Source organism: Syngnathus leptorhynchus, unplaced genomic scaffold (genome assembly GCF_054491065.1).
Source record: "Syngnathus leptorhynchus isolate UIUO unplaced genomic scaffold, UIUO_Slep HiC_scaffold_318, whole genome shotgun sequence".
Lineage (NCBI taxonomy): Eukaryota > Metazoa > Chordata > Actinopteri > Syngnathiformes > Syngnathidae > Syngnathus > Syngnathus leptorhynchus.
Genome location: NW_028232285.1, coordinates 5,001 through 25,000, shown reverse-complemented (window position 1 = coordinate 25,000; position 20,000 = coordinate 5,001).

Below are 20,000 nucleotides of genomic sequence, written 5' to 3'. Positions count from 1 at the left end.
TAGCCCCGGAGCTCCATAGCTCCATAGCCCCGGAGCTCCATAGCTCCATAGCTCCATAGCCCCGGAGCTCCATAGCCCCGGAGCTCCATAGCCCCGGAGCTCCATAGCTCCATAGCCCCGGAGCTCCATAGCTCCATAGCCCCGGAGCTCCATAGCTCCATAGCTCCATAGCCCCGGAGCTCCATAGCCCCGGAGCTCCATAGCCCCGGAGCTCCATAGCTCCAGCCGCGGAGGGTGCTGGCTGGTGGCTCCATAGCTCCATACTTCCATACTTGCAGCCACGGAGTTGGCTAAAATTGCACTAAGTGCGAAAGCCCATTCATTTACAACGGCGTGTCCGCCAGGCGGCGACATTTCCCCGTTACCGGTGGCTGCGCGGCGGGTGAGTGACAGAGCTTATCCGAGCGGCTGGAACTCTGCGCCGGCGTGGTCGAGCGTGAGGCCTCGGCCCTTTGGCTGCCTGGTACCTAAAACACTTCCATTGATCCAGCCACGGAGGGTGCTGGCTGGTGGCTCCATACCTCCAGAGCTCCAGAGCTCCATAGCACCAGAGCTCCATAGCTCCATAGCACCAGAGCTCCATAGCTCCATAGCACCAGAGCTCCATAGCTCCATAGCACCAGAGCTCCATAGCTCCATAGCACCAGAGCTCCATAGCTCCATAGCACCAGAGCTCCATAGCTCCATAGCACCAGGGCTCCATAGCTCCATAGCTCCAGGGCTCCATAGCTCCAGGGCTCCATAGCTCCATAGCTCCAGGGCTCCATAGCTCCATACCTCCAGAGCTCCATAGCTCCAGCCTGGGTGGCTGGTGGCTCCATAGCTCCATACTTCCATAGCTCCAGTCAGAGAGTTGGCGAAAATTGCACTAAGTGCGAAAGCCCATTCATTTACAACGGCGTGTCCGCCAGGCGGCGACATTTCCCCGTTACCGGTGGCTGCGTGGCGGTGTGAGTGACAGAGCTTATCCGAGCGGCTGGAACTCTGCGCCGGCGTGGTCGAGCGTGAGGCCCCGGCCCTTTGGCTGCCTGGTACCTAAAACACTTCCATTGATCCAGCCACGGAGGGTGCTGGCTGGTGGCTCCATAGCTCCATAGCTCCATAGCACCAGAGCTCCATAGCTCCATAGCACCAGAGCTCCATAGCTCCATAGCACCAGAGCTCCATAGCTCCATAGCACCAGAGCTCCATAGCTCCATAGCACCAGAGCTACATAGCTCCATAGCACCAGAGCTCCATAGCTCCATAGCACCAGAGCTCCATAGCTCCATAGCACCAGAGCTCCATAGCTCCATAGCACCAGAGCTCCATAGCTCCAGAGCTCCATAGCTCCAGCCTGGGTGGCTGGTGGCTCCATAGCTCCATACTTCCATAGCTCTAAGTCAGAGAGTTGGCGAAAATTGCACTAAGTGCGAAAGCCCATTCATTTACAACGGCGTGTCCACAAGGCGGCGACATTTCCCCGTTACCGGTGGCTGCGCGGCGGGAGAGTGACAGAGCTCATCCGAGCGGCTGGAACTCTGCGCCGGCGTGGTCGAGCGTGAGGCCTCGGCACTTTGGCCGCCTGGTACCTAAACACTTCCATTGATCCAGCCACGGAGGGTGCTGGCTGGTGGCTCCATACCTCCATAGCTCCATACCTCCAGAGCTCCATAGCTCCATAGCACCAGAGCTCCATAGCTCCATAGCACCAGAGCTCCATAGCTCCATAGCACCAGAGCTCCAGAGCTCCATAGCACCAGAGCTCCAGAGCTCCATAGCACCAGAGCTCCATAGCTCCATAGCACCAGAGCTCCATAGCTCCATAGCACCAGAGCTCCATAGCTCCATAGCACCAGAGCTCCATAGCTCCATAGCACCAGAGCTCCATAGCTCCATAGCACCAGAGCTCCATAGCTCCATAGCACCAGAGCTCCATAGCTCCATAGCACCAGGGCTCCATAGCTCCATAGCTCCAGGGCTCCATAGCTCCATAGCTCCAGAGCTCCAGAGCTCCAGAGCTCCATAGCTCCATAGCTCCATACTTCCATAGCTCCGGAGCTCCATGGCTCCATACTTCCATAGCTCCAGCCTGGCTGGCTGGTGGCTCCATAGCTCCATACTTGCAGCCACGGAGCTGGCGAAAATTGCACTAAGTGCGAAAGCCCATTCATTTACAACGGCGTGTCCACAAGGCGGCGACATTTCCCCGTTACCGGTGGCTGCGCGGCGGGTGAGTGACAGAGCTTATCCGAGCGGCTGGAACTCTGCGCCGGCGTGGTCGAGAGTGAGGCCTCGGCCCTTTGGCTGCCTGGTACCTAAAACACTTCCATTGATCCAGCCTCGGAGGGTGCTGGCTGGTGGCTCCATACCTCCATAGCTCCATACCTCCAGAGCTCCATAGCTCCATAGCACCAGAGCTCCATAGCTCCATAGCACCAGAGCTCCATAGCTCCATAGCACCAGAGCTCCATAGCTCCATAGCACCAGAGCTCCATAGCACCAGAGCTCCATAGCTCCATAGCACCAGAGCTCCATAGCTCCATAGCACCAGAGCTCCATAGCTCCATAGCACCAGAGCTCCATAGCTCCATAGCACCAGAGCTCCATAGCTCCATAGCTCCATAGCTCCAGGGCTCCATAGCTCCATAGCTCCAGGGCTCCATAGCTCCAGGGCTCCAGGGCTCCATAGCTCCAGGGCTCCATAGCTCCAGGGCTCCAGGGCTCCATAGCTCCAGGGCTCCATAGCTCCAGGGCTCCAGGGCTCCATAGCTCCATACCTCCAGAGCTCCATACCTCCAGAGCTCCAGAGCTCCATAGCACCAGAGCTCCATGGCTTCAGAGCTCCATAGCACCATAGCTCCATACCTCCAGAGCTCCAGGGCTCCATAGCTCCATAGCTCCATAGCTCCATAGCTCCATACCTCCAGAGCTCCATAGCACCAGAGCTCCAGAGCTCCATAGCTCCAGCCTGGGTGGCTGGTGGCTCCATAGCTCCATACTTCCATAGCTCTAAGTCAGAGAGTTGGCGAAAATTGCACTAAGTGCGAAAGCCCATTCATTTACAACGGCGTGTCCACAAGGCGGCGACATTTCCCCGTTACCGGTGGCTGCGCGGCGGGAGAGTGACAGAGCTCATCCGAGCGGCTGGAACTCTGCGCCGGCGTGGTCGAGCGTGAGGCCTCGGCACTTTGGCCGCCTGGTACCTAAACACTTCCATTGATCCAGCCACGGAGGGTGCTGGCTGGTGGCTCCATACCTCCATAGCTCCATACCTCCAGAGCTCCAGAGCTCCATAGCACCAGAGCTCCATAGCTCCATAGCACCAGAGCTCCATAGCACCAGAGCTCCATAGCTCCATAGCACCAGAGCTCCATAGCTCCATAGCACCAGAGCTCCATAGCTCCATAGCACCAGAGCTCCATAGCACCAGAGCTCCATAGCTCCATAGCACCAGAGCTCCATAGCTCCATAGCACCAGCTCCATAGCTCCATAGCACCAGAGCTCCATAGCTCCATAGCACCAGAGCTCCATAGCTCCATAGCACCAGAGCTCCATAGCTCCATAGCACCAGAGCTCCATAGCTCCATAGCACCAGAGCTCCATAGCTCCATAGCTCCAGGGCTCCATAGCTCCAGGGCTCCAGGGCTCCATAGCTCCAGGGCTCCATAGCTCCAGGGCTCCAGGGCTCCATAGCTCCATACCTCCAGAGCTCCATAGCTCCATACTTCCAGAGCTCCATAGCTCCATAGCACCAGAGCTCCAGAGCTCCATAGCTCCATAGCACCAGAGCTCCATAGCACCAGAGCTCCATAGCTCCAGCCTGGGTGGCTGGTGGCTCCATAGCTCCATACTTCCATAGCTCCAGTCAGAGAGTTGGCGAAAATTGCACTAAGTGCGAAAGCCCATTCATTTACAAGGGCGTGTCCACAAGGCGGCGACATTTCCCCGTTACCGGTGGCTGCGCGGCAGGAGAGTGACAGAGCTTATCCGAGCGGCTGGAACTCTGCGCCGGCGTGGTCGAACGGCTGGCCTCGGTAGTTGAGGTACCAGGGGTGGGCCGGGGAGCTCCAGGCGGGTCTTGTGAGAGAGTGAAGCCGAGCGGCTGGAACTCTGGGCCGGCCTGGTCGAGCGGCTGGCCTCGGTAGTTGAGGTACCAGGGGCGGGCTGGGGAGCTCCAGGCGGGGCTTGTGAGAGAGTGAAGCCGAGCGGCTGGAACTCTGGGCCGGCGTGGTTGAGCCACGGAGGGTGCTGGCTGGTGGCTCCATAGCTCCATAGCTCCATAGCTCCATACTTCCATAGCTCCATACTTCCATAGCTCCAGACTTCCATAGCTCCATAGCTCCATAGCTCCATAGCTCCATAGCTCCATAGCACCAGAGCTCCAGAGCTCCATAGCACCAGAGCTCCAGAGCTCCATAGCTCCATAGCTCCATAGCCCCAGAGCTCCATAGCTCCATAGCTCCATAGCTCCAGAGCTCCATACTTCCATAGCTCCAGAGCTCCAGCCTGTCTGGTGGCTCCATAGCTCCATAGCTCCATACTTGCAGCCACGGAGCTGGCGAAAATTGCACTAAGTGCGAAAGCCCATTCATTTACAACGGCGTGTCCACAAGGCGGCGACATTTCCCCGTTACCGGTGGCTGCTTAGCGGGAGAGTGACAGAGCTTATCCGAGCGGCTGGAACTCTGGGCCGGCCTGGTCGAGCGGCTGGCCTCGGTAGTTGAGGTACCAGGGGCGGGCTGGGGAGCTCCAGGCGGGGCTTGTGAGAGAGTGTAGCCGAGCGGCTGGAACTCTGGGCCGGCGTGGTTGAGCAGCATGCCCGCGGAGGTGGCTCTTCCATAGGCACGGAGGGTGCTGGAGCTCCACACTTCCCTAGGCACGGAGGGTGCTGGAGCTCCACACTTCCATAGGCAGGGAGGGTGCTGGAGCTCCACACTTCCATAGGCAGGGAGGGTGCTGGAGCTCCACACTTCCATAGGCAGGGAGGGTGCTGGAGCTCCACACTTCCATAGGCAGGGAGGGTGCTGGAGCTCCACACTTCCATAGGCAGGGAGGGTGCTGGAGCTCCACACTTCCATAGGCAGGGAGGGTGCTGGAGCTCCACACTTCCATAGGCAGGGAGGGTGCTGGAGCTCCACACTTCCATAGGCAGGGAGGGTGCTGGAGCTCCACACTTCCATAGGCAGGGAGGGTGCTGGAGCTCCACACTTCCATAGGCAGGGAGGGTGCTGGAGCTCCACACTTCCATAGGCAGGGAGGGTGCTGGAGCTCCACACTTCCATAGGCAGGGAGGGTGCTGGAGCTCCACACTTCCATAGGCAGGGAGGGTGCTGGAGCTCCACACTTCCATAGGCAGGGAGGGTGCTGGAGCTCCACACTTCCATAGGCAGGGAGGGTGCTGGAGCTCCACACTTCCATAGGCAGGGAGGGTGCTGGAGCTCCACACTTCCATAGGCAGGGAGGGTGCTGGAGCTCCACACTTCCATAGGCAGGGAGGGTGCTGGAGCTCCACACTTCCATAGGCAGGGAGGGTGCTGGAGCTCCACACTTCCATAGGCAGGGAGGGTGCTGGAGCTCCACACTTCCATAGGCAGGGAGGGTGCTGGAGCTCCACACTTCCATAGGCAGGGAGGGTGCTGGAGCTCCACACTTCCATAGGCAGGGAGGGTGCTGGAGCTCCACACTTCCATAGGCAGGGAGGGTGCTGGAGCTCCACACTTCCATAGGCAGGGAGGGTGCTGGAGCTCCACACTTCCATAGGCAGGGAGGGTGCTGGAGCTCCACACTTCCATAGGCAGGGGAGGGTGCTGGAGCTCCACACTTCCATAGGCAGGGAGGGTGCTGGAGCTCCACACTTCCATAGGCAGGGAGGGTGCTGGAGCTCCACACTTCCATAGGCAGGGAGGGTGCTGGAGCTCCACACTTCCATAGGCAGGGAGGGTGCTGGAGCTCCACACTTCCATAGGACAGGGAGGGTGCTGGAGCTCCACACTTCCATAGGCAGGGAGGGTGCTGGAGCTCCACACTTCCATAGGCAGGGAGGGTGCTGGAGCTCCACACTTCCATAGGCAGGGAGGGTGCTGGAGCTCCACACTTCCATAGGCAGGGAGGGTGCTGGAGCTCCACACTTCCATAGGCAGGGAGGGTGCTGGAGCTCCACACTTCCATAGGCAGGGAGGGTGCTGGAGCTCCACACTTCCATAGGCAGGGAGGGTGCTGGAGCTCCACACTTCCATAGGCAGGGAGGGTGCTGGAGCTCCACACTTCCATAGGCAGGAGGGGTGCTGGAGCTCCACACTTCCATAGGCAGGGAGGGTGCTGGAGCTCCACACTCCATAGGCAGGGAGGGTGCTGGAGCTCCACACTTCCATAGGCAGGGAGGGTGCTGGAGCTCCACACTTCCATAGGCAGGGAGGGTGCTGGAGCTCCACACTTCCATAGGCAGGGAGGGTGCTGGAGCTCCACACTTCCATAGGCAGGGAGGGTGCTGGAGCTCCACACTTCCATAGGCAGGGAGGGTGCTGGAGCTCCACACTTCCATAGGCAGGGAGGGTGCTGGAGCTCCACACTTCCATAGGCAGGGAGGGTGCTGGAGCTCCACACTTCCATAGGCAGGGAGGGTGCTGGAGCTCCACACTTCCATAGGCAGGGAGGGTGCTGGAGCTCCACACTTCCATAGGCAGGGAGGGTGCTGGAGCTCCACACTTCCATAGGCAGGGAGGGTGCTGGAGCTCCACACTTCCATAGGCAGGGAGGGTGCTGGAGCTCCACACTTCCATAGGCAGGGAGGGTGCTGGAGCTCCACACTTCCTTAGGCAGGGAGGGTGCTGGAGCTCCACACTTCCATAGGCAGGGAGGGTGCTGGAGCTCCACACTTCCATAGGCAGGGAGGGTGCTGGAGCTCCACACTTCCATAGGCAGGGAGGGTGCTGGAGCTCCACACTTCCATAGGCAGGGAGGGTGCTGGAGCTCCACACTTCCATAGGCAGGGAGGGTGCTGGAGCTCCACACTTCCATAGGCAGGGAGGGTGCTGGAGCTCACACTTCCATAGGCAGGGAGGGTGCTGGAGCTCCACACTTCCATAGGCAGGGAGGGGTGCTGGAGCTCCACACTTCCATAGGCAGGGAGGGTGCTGGAGCTCCACACTTCCATAGGCAGGGAGGGTGCTGGAGCTCCACACTTCCATAGGCAGGGAGGGTGCTGGAGCTCCACACTTCCATAGGCAGGGAGGGTGCTGGAGCTCCACACTTCCATAGGCAGGGAGGGTGCTGGAGCTCCACACTTCCATAGGGCAGGGAGGGGTGCTGGAGCTCCACACTTCCATAGGCAGGGAGGGTGCTGGAGCTCCACACTTCCATAGGCAGGGAGGGTGCTGGAGCTCCACACTTCCATAGGCAGGGAGGGTGCTGGAGCTCCACACTTCCATAGGCAGGGAGGGTGCTGGAGCTCCACACTTCCATAGGCAGGGAGGGTGCTGGAGCTCCACACTTCCATAGGCAGGGAGGGTGCTGGAGCTCCACACTTCCATAGGCAGGGAGGGTGCTGGAGCTCCACACTTCCATAGGCAGGGAGGGTGCTGGAGCTCCACACTTCCATAGGCAGGAGGGTGCTGGAGCTCCACACTTCCATAGGCAGGGAGGGTGCTGGAGCTCCACACTTCCATAGGCAGGGAGGGTGCTGGAGCTCCACACTTCCATAGGCAGGGAGGGTGCTGGAGCTCCACACTTCCATAGGCAGGGAGGGTGCTGGAGCTCCACACTTCCATAGGCAGGGAGGGTGCTGGAGCTCCACACTTCCATAGGCAGGGAGGGGTGCTGGAGCTCCACACTTCCATAGGCAGGGAGGGTGCTGGAGCTCCACACTTCCATAGGCAGGGAGGGTGCTGGAGCTCCACACTTCCATAGGCAGGGAGGGTGCTGGAGCTCCACACTTCCATAGGCAGGGAGGGTGCTGGAGCTCCACACTTCCATAGGCAGGGAGGGTGCTGGAGCTCCACATCCACACTTCCAGCCACTGCATGCTGGGCACTTCCACCTTGCTTGCTAAGTCGGCGTGATCTTGCCCAAAAAGTCCCTCCTCACCTCCAGCTGGAAGTGGAAAAAAATCCTCCACCTGCTTGGCCGAGGTTCTGGAAGCCAGCAGCTCGCAGAATGTTGCCAAAGTTTCACTGGAAGGAAAAGAAAAGAGAAGACCGAGTGCGCATTTCACCTACCGCCGAATGTCCACAAGAGGGAAGTGTCACTCCGTCGCAGAATCTGCGCCCGACGCACTCGGCACCCTTCGAATTTATGGTGCCGGTGCGGGTGTTCTGGGGTGCACAAAGGCCGCCCAAGTGGTAGAAAAAAATCAGACTTCGTCTCTTAGGTCGAAATTAATGCCAAGTTTTGAAATGCGCTGGCAGGGGTGGACCAGGGCCCGTTACAAGTGCTTAGCCGAGGTCCTGGAAGCCTAACCCGGCGTGATCTTGTGCAAAAAGCCGCTGCTGAGCTCCAGCTGGAAGTGTAAAAAGAACCGGGCTGGATCAAAAAAAGAACCGGGCGGCCCGTTAAAATTGCTTAGCCGAGGTCCTGGAAGCCTAACACGGCGTGTTCTTGTGCAAAAAGCCGCTCCCGAGCTCCAGCTGGAAGTGTAAAAAGAACCAGGCTGGATAAAAAAAAGAACCGGGCTGGATCAAAAAAGAACCGGGCGACCCGTTAAAATTGCTTAGCCGAGGTCCTGGAAGCCTAACACGGCGTGATCTTGTGCAAAAAGCCGCTCCCGAGCTCCAGCTGGAAGTGTGAAAAGAACCGGGCTGGATAAAAAAAAGAACCGGGCTGGATCAAAAAAGAACCGGGCGACCCGTTAAAATTGCTTAGCCGAGGTCCTGGAAGCCTAACCCGGCGTGATCTTGTGCAAATAGCCCGCTGCCGAGCTCCAGCTGGAAGTGTGAAAAGAACCGGGCTGGATAAAAAACAAAGAACCGGGCTGGATCAAAAAAGAACCGGGCGACCCGTTAAAATTGCTTAGCCGAGGTCCTGGAAGCCTAACACGGCGTGATCTTGTGCAAAAAGCCGCTCCCGAGCTCCAGCTGGAAGTGTAAAAAGAACCAGGCTGGATAAAAAAAAGAACCGGGCTGGATCAAAAAAGAACCGGGCGACCCGTTAAAATTGCTTAGCCGAGGTCCTGGAAGCCTAACACGCGCGTGTTCTTGTGCAAAAAGCCGCTCCCGAGCTCCAGCTGGAAGTGTAAAAAGAACCAGGCTGGATAAAAAAAAAAGAACCGGGCTGGATAAAAAAAAGAACCGGGCGACCCGTTAAAATTGCTTAGCCGAGGTCCTGGAAGCCTAACACGGCGTGATCTTGTGCAAAAAGCCGCTCCCGAGCTCCAGCTGGAAGTGTAAAAAGAACCAGGCTGGATAAAAAAAAGAACCGGGCTGGATCAAAAAAGAACCGGGCGACCCGTTAAAATTGCTTAGCCGAGGTCCTGGAAGCCTAACACGGCGTGTTCTTGTGCAAAAAGCCGCTCCCGAGCTCCAGCTGGAAGTGTAAAAAGAACCAGGCTGGATAAAAAAAAAGAACCGGGCTGGATCAAAAAAGAACCGGGCGACCCGTTAAAATTGCTTAGCCGAGGTCCTGGAAGCCTAACACGGCGTGATCTTGTGCAAAAAGCCGCTCCCGAGCTCCAGCTGGAAGTGTAAAAAGAACCAGGCTGGATAAAAAAAAGAACCGGGCTGGATCAAAAAAGAACCGGGCGACCCGTTAAAATTGCTTAGCCGAGGTCCTGGAAGCCTAACACGGCGTGATCTTGTGCAAAAAGCCGCTCCCGAGCTCCAGCTGGAAGTGTAAAAAGAACCAGGCTGGATAAAAAAAAGAACCGGGCTGGATCAAAAAAGAACCGGGCGACCCGTTAAAATTGCTTAGCCGAGGTCCTGGAAGCCTAACACGGCGTGATCTTGTGCAAAAAGCCGCTCCCGAGCTCCAGCTGGAAGTGTAAAAAGAACCAGGCTGGATAAAAAAAGAACCGGGCTGGATAAAAAAAGAACCGGGCGACCCGTTAAAATTGCTTAGCCGAGGTCCTGGAAGCCTAACACGGCGTGTTCTTGTGCAAAAAGCCGCTCCCGAGCTCCAGCTGGAAGTGTAAAAAGAACCAGGCTGGATAAAAAAAAGAACCGGGCTGGATCAAAAAAGAACCGGGCGACCCGTTAAAATTGCTTAGCCGAGGTCCTGGAAGCCTAACACGGCGTGTTCTTGTGCAAAAAGCCGCTCCCGAGCTCCAGCTGGAAGTGTAAAAAGAACCAGGCTGGATAAAAAAAAGAACCGGGCTGGATCAAAAAAGAACCGGGCGACCCGTTAAAATTGCTTAGCCGAGGTCCTGGAAGCCTAACACGGCGTGATCTTGTGCAAAAAGCCGCTCCCGAGCTCCAGCTGGAAGTGTAAAAAGAACCGGGCTGGATAAAAAAAGAACCGGGCTGGATCAAAAAAGAACCGGGCGACCCGTTAAAATTGCTTAGCCGAGGTCCTGGAAGCCTAACCCGGCGTGATCTTGTGCAAAAAGCCGCTCCCGAGCTCCAGCTGGAAGTGTAAAAAGAACCGGGCTGGATAAAAAAAAGAACCGGGCTGGATCAAAAAAGAACCGGGCGACCCGTTAAAATTGCTTCGCCGAGGTCCTGGAAGCCTAACACGGCGTGATCTTGTGCAAAAAGCCGCTCCCGAGCTCCAGCTGGAAGTGTAAAAAGAACCGGGCTGGATAAAAAAAAGAACCGGGCTGGATCAAAAAAGAACCGGGCGACCCGTTAAAATTGCTTAGCCGAGGTCCTGGAAGCCTAACACGGCGTGATCTTGTGCAAAAAGCCGCTCCCGAGCTCCAGCTGGAAGTGTAAAAAGAACCGGGCTGGATAAAAAAAGAACCGGGCTGGATCAAAAAAGAACCGGGCGACCCGTTAAAATTGCTTAGCCGAGGTCCTGGAAGCCTAACACGGCGTGATCTTGTGCAAAAAGCCGCTCCCGAGCTCCAGCTGGAAGTGTAAAAAGAACCGGGCTGGATAAAAAAAAGAACCGGGCTGGTTCAAAAAAGAACCGGGCAACCCGTTAAAATTGCTTCGCCGAGGTCCTGGAAGCCTAACCCGGCGTGATCTTGCCCGAAATTCGGCCTCTATACTTCCATTTTAGGTACCAGGCGCTCATAGTGTGTTGGTCCCACTAGTCAGTGTACTGGTCCCACTCGCTAGTGTACTGGTCCCCCTAGTCAGTGTACTCATCCAGTTACCCCCCGTTTTCCAAAACACCATCGGCACGTATAAGGGGGGGACTCCTGAGAGAGATGAGGTATATGGCAGCGCAACACCAATCCGCTCCGCGCTGGTTCCCATGTCGGCTACGGATGAATAAAACCAGCCTGTCCCCCCTGGAGCTCACGAGACACGGAATTTTTTCTAAGTGCCAACGGCTCTTCCGAGCAAACGTGTCCGCTCCGGCTGGTTCCCCCGTCGGCCTCGAATGACGAAAAATGCCGGTCTCCGCCCGGAACTCATGACAAACGAAAAATTTTCTAAGTGCCAACGGCACTAGCGAGCGAATGTGTCCGCTCGGCGCTGGTTCCCGGGTCGAACCCGGAAGACGAAAAACGCCGCTCTCCGCCCGGAGCTCATGACAAACGAAAAATTTTCTAAGTGCCAACGGCACTAGCGAGCGAATGTGTCCGCTCGGCGCTGGTTCCCGGGTCGAACCCGGAAGACGAAAAACGCCGCTCTCCGCCCGGAGCTCATGACAAACGAAAAATTTTCTAAGTGCCAACGGCACTAGCGAGCGAATGTGTCCGCTCGGCGCTGGTTCCCGGGTCGAACCCGGAAGACGAAAAACGCCGCTCTCCGCCCGGAGCTCATGACAAACGAAAAATTTTCTAAGTGCCAACGGCACTAGCGAGCGAATGTGTCCGCTCGGCGCTGGTTCCCGGGTCGAACCCGGAAGACGAAAAACGCCGCTCTCCGCCCGGAGCTCATGACAAACGAAAAATTTTCTAAGTGCCAACGGCACTAGCGAGCGAATGTGTCCGCTCGGCGCTGGTTCCCGGGTCGAACCCGGAAGACGAAAAACGCCGCTCTCCGCCCGGAGCTCATGACAAACGAAAAATTTTCTAAGTGCCAACGGCACTAGCGAGCGAATGTGTCCGCTCGGCGCTGGTTCCCGGGTCGAACCCGGAAGACGAAAAACGCCGCTCTCCGCCCGGAGCTCATGACAAACGAAAAATTTTCTAAGTGCCAACGGCACTAGCGAGCGAATGTGTCCGCTCGGCGCTGGTTCCCGGGTCGAACCCGGAAGACGAAAAACGCCGGTCTCCGCCCGGAGCTCATGACAAACGAAAAATTTTCTAAGTGCCAACGGCACTAGCGAGCGAATGTGTCCGCTCGGCGCTGGTTCCCGGGTCGAACCCGGAAGACGAAAAACGCCGCTCTCCGCCCGGAGCTCATGACAAACGAAAAATTTTCTAAGTGCCAACGGCACTAGCGAGCGAATGTGTGCCGCTCGGCGCTGGTTCCCGGGTCGAACCCGGAAGACGAAAAACGCCGGTCTCCGCCCGGAGCTCATGACAAACGAAAAATTTTCTAAGTGCCAACGGCACTTGCGAGCGAATGTGTCCGCTCGGCGCTGGTTCCCGGGTCGAACCCGGAAGACGAAAAACGCCGGTCTCCGCCCGGAGCTCATGACAAACGAAAAATTTTCTAAGTGCCAACGGCACTAGCGAGCGAATGTGTCCGCTCGGCGCTGGTTCCCGGGTCGAACCCGGAAGACGAAAAACGCCGGTCCTCGCCCGGAGCTCATGACAAACGAAAAATTTTCTAAGTGCCAACGGCACTAGCGAGCGAATGTGTCCGCTCGGCGCTGGTTCCCGGGTCGAACCCGGAAGACGAAAAACGCCGGTCCTCGCCTGGAGGTCCCAGCAAAATCAGCGAAAAAACGACTAAGTGTCAACTTTCAAAAAAACGACTAAGTGTCAACTTTCGAAAAAACGGCTAAGTGTCGACTTTCGAAAAAACGGCTAAGTGTCGCCTTTCGAAAAAAACGACTAAGTGTCGCCTCTCTGAAAAAACGACTAAGTGCCCACGGCTCTGCGGGGCTTGTGAGTCCGCCCCGCGCCGGTTCGGCGGTCGGCCTCAAAAAGCGAAAAATCAGCCTCTTTCCCTGGAGCTCACCAAAAATTTGACGAAATTTTTCTAAGTTCTCCTCGAGGTACCAGGGGGTGAGGTACCCGGGCTAAGGTGCAGTACCTTTTTTGGTCTTCAGGTGCGCCAGAGTACAATGAAATGGTCCCAGTAGTCAGTGTACTCATCGACTTTCCCCCCGTTTTCCAAAGCACCTCGTTTACGAGTATGGAGGAGATGGTGCTGGTCTCCCCACGGCGTCGGACACGCCGTCCTCGACAGCACAAGGTCGGATAGAAGACCTGGAAAGCGCCGTGGCACGCGCTGGAGGTGGGCACTTTGGCGAAAAAACGACTAAGTGTCAACTTTCGAAAAAACGACTAAGTGTCAACTTTCGAAAAAACGGCTAAGTGTCAACTTTCGAAAAAACGACTAAGTGTCACCTCTCTGAAAAAATGGCAAAGTGTCGCCTCTCTGAAAATTTTCTAAGTGCCCACGGCTCTGCGGGCTCGTGCATCCGAGCCGCGCCGGTTCTGCAACCGGCCTAGAATGACGAAAAATAACGGTCTCCTCCTGGAGCTCACAGCCAATTGTGGCGAAAAAGTGGCAAAGTGCCCACGGCTCTGCGGGCTCGTGCATCCGACCCGCGCCGGTTCTGCAGCCGGCCTAGAATGACGAAAAATAACGGTCTCCTCCTGGAGCTCACAGCCAACTTGGCAAAAAGTTTCTAAGTGCCCACGGCCCTGCCGAGCTTTGGCGTCCGCCCAGCGCCGGTTCCGCAGTCGGCCTCCAATGACGAAAAATAACGGTCTCCTCCTGGAGCTCACAGCCAACTTGGCAAAAAGTTTCTAAGTGCCCACGGCCCTGCCGAGCTTTGGCGTCCGCCCAGCGCCGGTTCCGCAGTCGGCCTCGAATGACGAAAAATAACGGTCTCCTCCTGGAGCTCACAGCCAACTTGGCAAAAAGTTTCTAAGTGCCCACGGCCCTGCCGAGCTTTGGCGTCCGCCCAGCGCCGGTTCCGCAGTCGGCCTCGAATGACGAAAAATAACGGTCTCCTCCTGGAGCTCACAGCCAACTTGGCAAAAAGTTTCTAAGTGCCCACGGCCCTGCCGAGCTTTGGCGTCCGCCCAGCGCCGGTTCCGCAGTCGGCCTCGAATGACGAAAAATAACGGTCTCCTCCTGGAGCTCACAGCCAACTTGGCAAAAAGTTTCTAAGTGCCCACGGCCCTGCCGAGCTTTGGCGTCCGCCCAGCGCCGGTTCCGCAGTCGGCCTCGAATGACGAAAAATAACGGTCTCCTCCTGGAGCTCACAGCCAACTTGGCAAAAAGTTTCTAAGTGCCCACGGCCCTGCCGAGCTTTGGCGTCCGCCCAGCGCCGGTTCCGCAGTCGGCCTCGAATGACGAAAAATAACGGTCTCCTCCTGGAGCTCACAGCCAACTTGGCAAAAAGTTTCTAAGTGCCCACGGCCCTGCCGAGCTTTGGCGTCCGCCCAGCGCCGGTTCCGCAGTCGGCCTCGAATGACGAAAAATAACGGTCTCCTCCTGGAGCTCACAGCCAACTTGGCAAAAAGTTTCTAAGTGCCCACGGCCCTGCCGAGCTTTGGCGTCCGCCCAGCGCCGGTTCCGCAGTCGGCCTCGAATGACGAAAAATAACGGTCTCCTCCTGGAGCTCACAGCCAACTTGGCAAAAAGTTTCTAAGTGCCCACGGCCCTGCCGAGCTTTGGCGTCCGCCCAGCGCCGGTTCCGCAGTCGGCCTCGAATGACGAAAAATAACGGTCTCCTCCTGGAGCTCACAGCCAACTTGGCAAAAAGTTTCTAAGTGCCCACGGCCCTGCCGAGCTTTGGCGTCCGCCCAGCGCCGGTTCCGCAGTCGGCCTCGAATGACGAAAAATAACGGTCTCCTCCTGGAGCTCACAGCCAACTTGGCAAAAAGTTTCTAAGTGCCCACGGCCCTGCCGAGCTTTGGCGTCCGCCCAGCGCCGGTTCCGCAGTCGGCCTCGAATGACGAAAAATAACGGTCTCCTCCTGGAGCTCACAGCCAACTTGGCAAAAAGTTTCTAAGTGCCCACGGCCCTGCCGAGCTTTGGCGTCCGCCCAGCGCCGGTTCCGCAGTCGGCCTCGAATGACGAAAAATAACGGTCTCCTCCTGGAGCTCACAGCCAACTTGGCAAAAAGTTTCTAAGTGCCCACGGCCCTGCCGAGCTTTGGCGTCCGCCCAGCGCCGGTTCCGCAGTCGGCCTCGAATGACGAAAAATAACGGTCTCCTCCTGGAGCTCACAGCCAACTTGGCAAAAAGTTTCTAAGTGCCCACGGCCCTGCCGAGCTTTGGCGTCCGCCCAGCGCCGGTTCCGCAGTCGGCCTCGAATGACGAAAAATAACGGTCTCCTCCTGGAGCTCACAGCCAACTTGGCAAAAAGTTTCTAAGTGTCACATCTCTGAAAAAACGGCTAAGTGTCGACTTTCGAAAAAACGGCAAAGTGTCACATCTCTGAAAAAACGGCTAAGTGTCGACTTTCGAAAAAACGGCTAAGTGTCGCCTTTCGAAAAAACGGCTAAGTGTCGCCTCTCTGAAAAAACGGCAAAGTGTCAACTTTCGAAAAAACGACAGAGTGTCGCCTCTCTGAAAAAACGACTAAGTGTCGACTCTGAGAAAATGGCAAAGTGCCCACGGCTCTGCGGGCTCGTGCATCCGACCCGCGCCGGTTCCCCAGCCGGCCTGAAATAAGGCAAAACCAGCCTCTCCGCCTGGAGCTCAGAGCCAACTTGGCGAATATTTTCTAAGTGCCCACGGCTCTGCGTGGCTACGGCGTCTGCCCAGCGCCGGTTCCTGGGTCGAACCCCGAGGACGAGGAATGCCGGTCTCCGCCTGGAGGTCCCAGCTTAATCGGCGAAAATTTTCTAAGTGCCCACGGCTCTGCCGGGCTCGTGCATCCGACCCGCGCCGGTTCCCCAGCCGGCCTGAAATAAGGCAAAACCAGGCTCTCCCCCTGGAGCTCAGAGCCAATTGTGGCGAAAAAACGACTAAGTGTCAACTTTCGAAAAAACGACTAAGTGTCAACTTTCCAAAAAAACGGCTAAGTGTCGACTTTCGAAAAAACGGCTAAGTGTCAACTTTCGAAAAACGACTAAGTGTCGCCTCTGAAAAAACGACTAAGTGTCGCCTCTCTGAAAAAACGACTAAGTGCCCACGGCTCTGCGGGGCTTGTGAGTCCGCCCCGCGCCGGTTCGGCGGTCGGCCTCAAAAAGCGAAAAATCAGCCTCTCTCCCTGGAGCTCACCAAAAATTTGTCGAAATTTTTCTAAGTTCTCCTCGAGGTACCAGGGGGTGAGGTACCCGGGCTAAGGTGCAGTACCTTTTTTGGTCTTCAGGTGCGCCAGAGTACAATGAAATGGTCCCAGTAGTCAGTGTACTCATCGACTTTCCCCCCGTTTTCCAAAGCACCCCGTTTACGAGTATGGAGGAGATGGTGCTGGTCTCCCCACGGCGTCGGACACGCCGTCCTCGACAGCACAAGGTCGGATAGAAGACCTGAAAAGCGCCGTGGCACGCGCTGGAGGTGTCACTGTGGCGAAAAAGTGACTAAGTGTCAACTTTCGAAAAAACGGCTAAGTGTCAACTTTCGAAAAAACGGCTAAGTGTCAACTTTCGAAAAAACGGCTAAGTGTCAACTTTCGAAAAAACGACTAAGTGTCGCCTCTCTGAAAAAACGGCAAAGTGTCAACTTTCGAAAAAACGACTAAGTGTCAACTTTCGAAAAAACGACTAAGTGTCACCTCTCTGAAAAAATGGCAAAGTGTCAACTGCGAATGTGGTGGTGCATGGAAGGAAGTGGAGGACGGCCGCCTCCTTAAACACAGGCCGAAGAGGAGCGTCAGGGCCGGCTCCTTAAACACGGACCGAGTGTCGCCCTTAACACAGACCAAGCGGAGGACGGCCGCCTCCCTAAATACAGGCCGAACCGGAGCGCGAGGGCCGCTCCTTAAACACGGACCGAGTGTCGCCCTTAACACAGACCAAGGGGAGGACGGCCGCCTCCTTAAACACAGGCCGGAGAGGAGCGTCAGGGCCAGGCTCCTCAAACATGGACCGAGTGTCGCCCTTAACACAGACCAAGGGGAGGACGGCCGCCTCCTTAAACACAGGCCGGAGAGGAGCGTCAGGGCCAGGCTCCTCAAACATGGACCGAGTGTCGCCCTTAACACAGACCAAGGGGAGGACGGCCGCCTCCTTAAACACAGGCCGGAGAGGAGCGTCAGGGCCAGGCTCCTCAAACATGGACCGAGTGTCGCCCTTAACACAGACCAAGGGGAGGACGGCCGCCTCCTTAAACACAGGCCGGAGAGGAGCGTCAGGGCCAGGCTCCTCAAACATGGACCGAGTGTCGCCCTTAACACGGACCAAGGGGAGGACGGCCGCCTCCTTAAACACAGGCCGGAGAGGAGCGTCAGGGCCAGGCTCCTCAAACATGGACCGAGTGTCGCCCTTAACACGGACCAAGGGGAGGACGGCCGCCTCCTTAAACACAGGCCGGAGAGGAGCGTCAGGGCCAGGCTCCTCAAACATGGACCGAGTGTCGCCCTTAACACAGACCAAGGGGAGGACGGCCGCCTCCTTAAACACAGGCCGGAGAGGAGCGTCAGGGCCAGGCTCCTCAAACATGGACCGAGTGTCGCCCTTAACACGGACCAAGGGGAGGACGGCCGCCTCCTTAAACACAGGCCGGAGAGGAGCGTCAGGGCCAGGCTCCTCAAACATGGACCGAGTGTCGCCCTTAACACGGACCAAGGGGAGGACGGCCGCCTCCTTAAACACAGGCCGGAGAGGAGCGTCAGGGCCAGGCTCCTCAAACATGGACCGAGTGTCGCCCTTAACACGGACCAAGGGGAGGACGGCCGCCTCCTTAAACACAGGCCGGAGAGGAGCGTCAGGGCCAGGCTCCTCAAACATGGACAGAGTGTCGCCCTTAACACAGACCAAGCGGAGGACGGCCGCCTCCCTAAATACAGGCCGAACCGGAGCGCGAGTGTCGCTCCTTAAACACGGACCGAGTGGAGGACGGCCGCCTCCTTAAACACAGGCCGAACAAAATGACACAAAGTGTCAACTGCGAATGTTGTCCATCCAAGGAAGGAGCGTGATGCCCGGCCGGCTCCTTAAACACAGGCCGAGAGTCGCCCCGGACGGTCCGCCTCGCGGCGCCCGTCTGCTCGGATAAAATGACACAAAGTGTCAACTACGAATGTTGTCCATCCAAGGAGGGAGCGTGATGCCCGGCCGGCTCCGAAAACACAGGCCGAGAGTCGCCCCGGACGGTCCGCCTCGCGGCGCCCGTCTGCTCGGATAAAATGACACAAAGTGTCAACTGCGAATGTTGTCCATCCAAGGAAGGAGCGTGATGCCCGGCCGGCTCCTTAAACACAGGCCGAGAGTCGCCCCGGACGGTCCGCCTCGCGGCGCCCGCCCGCTCGGATAAAATGACACAAAGTGTCAACTACGAATGTTGTCCATCCAAGGAAGGAGCGTGATGCCCGGCCGGCTCCTTAAACACAGGCCGAGAGTCGCCCCGGACGGTCGCCTCGCGGCGCCCGTCTGCTCGGATAAAATGACACAAAGTGTCAACTACGAATGTTGTCCATCCAAGGAGGGAGCGTGATGCCCGGCCGGCTCCGAAAACACAGGCCGAGAGTCGCCCCGGACGGTCCGCCTCGCGGCGCCCGTCTGCTCGGATAAAATGACACAAAGTGTCAACTGCGAATGTTGTCCATCCAAGGAAGGAGCGTGATGCCCGGCCGGCTCCTTAAACACAGGCCGAGAGTCGCCCCGGACGGTCCGCCTCGCGGCGCCCGCCCGCTCGGATAAAATGACACAAAGTGTCAACTACGAATGTTGTCCATCCAAGGAGGGAGCGTGAGGCCCGGCCGGCTCCGAAAACACAGGCCGAGAGTCGCCCCGGACGGTCCGCCTCCGAGGCGCCCGCCCGCTCGGATAAAATGACACAAAGTGTCAACTACGAATGTTGTCCATCCAAGGAGGGAGCGTGATGCCCGGCCGGCTCCGAAAACACAGGCCGAGAGTCGCCCCGGACGGTCCGCCTCGCGGCGCCCGTCTGCTCGGATAAAATGACACAAAGTGTCAACTACGAATGTTGTCCATCCAAGGAGGGAGCGTGAGGCCCGGCCGGCTCCGAAAACACAGGCCGAGAGTCGCCCCGGACGGTCCGCCTCTCGAGGCGCCCGCCCGCTCGGATAAAATGACACAAAGTGTCAACTACGAATGTTGTCCATCCAAGGAGGGAGCGTGATGCCCGGCCGGCTCCGAAAACACAGGCCGAGAGTCGCCCCGGACGGTCCGCCTCGCGGCGCCCGCCCGCTCGGATAAAATGACACAAAGTGTCAACTACGAATGTTGTCCATCCAAGGAGGGAGCGTGAGGCCCGGCCGGCTCCGAAAACACAGGCCGAGAGTCGCCCCGGACGGTCCGCCTCTCGAGGCGCCCGCCCGCTCGGATAAAATGACACAAAGTGTCAACTACGAATGTTGTCCATCCAAGGAGGGAGCGTGATGCCCGGCCGGCTCCGAAAACACAGGCCGAGATTCGACCCCGGACGGGCCGTCTTCTCCCGGCGCCCGCCCGCGTACGCCCCCCATCCCCGGTCGCCCGTCTGCTCCCGGCGGGCCTCCGAGTACCCCCTCACCCAACTGACCGACTGGCACTCATGACCCGCCTTGGTAGGGCCTCCATCGGCCTCGGCTCGTCCGACGTCGGGTGGACGGTTCCTACCCACTGCGGGTCGCACTCTAGCGCCCCGGCCGCCGCGTGAGCGTGCGCTCCCCGCGCCGCCCCGCAGGCCCCGGCGCGACCGTACTGCGGCGAGACCGAGACGACCCGGTTTGGCATC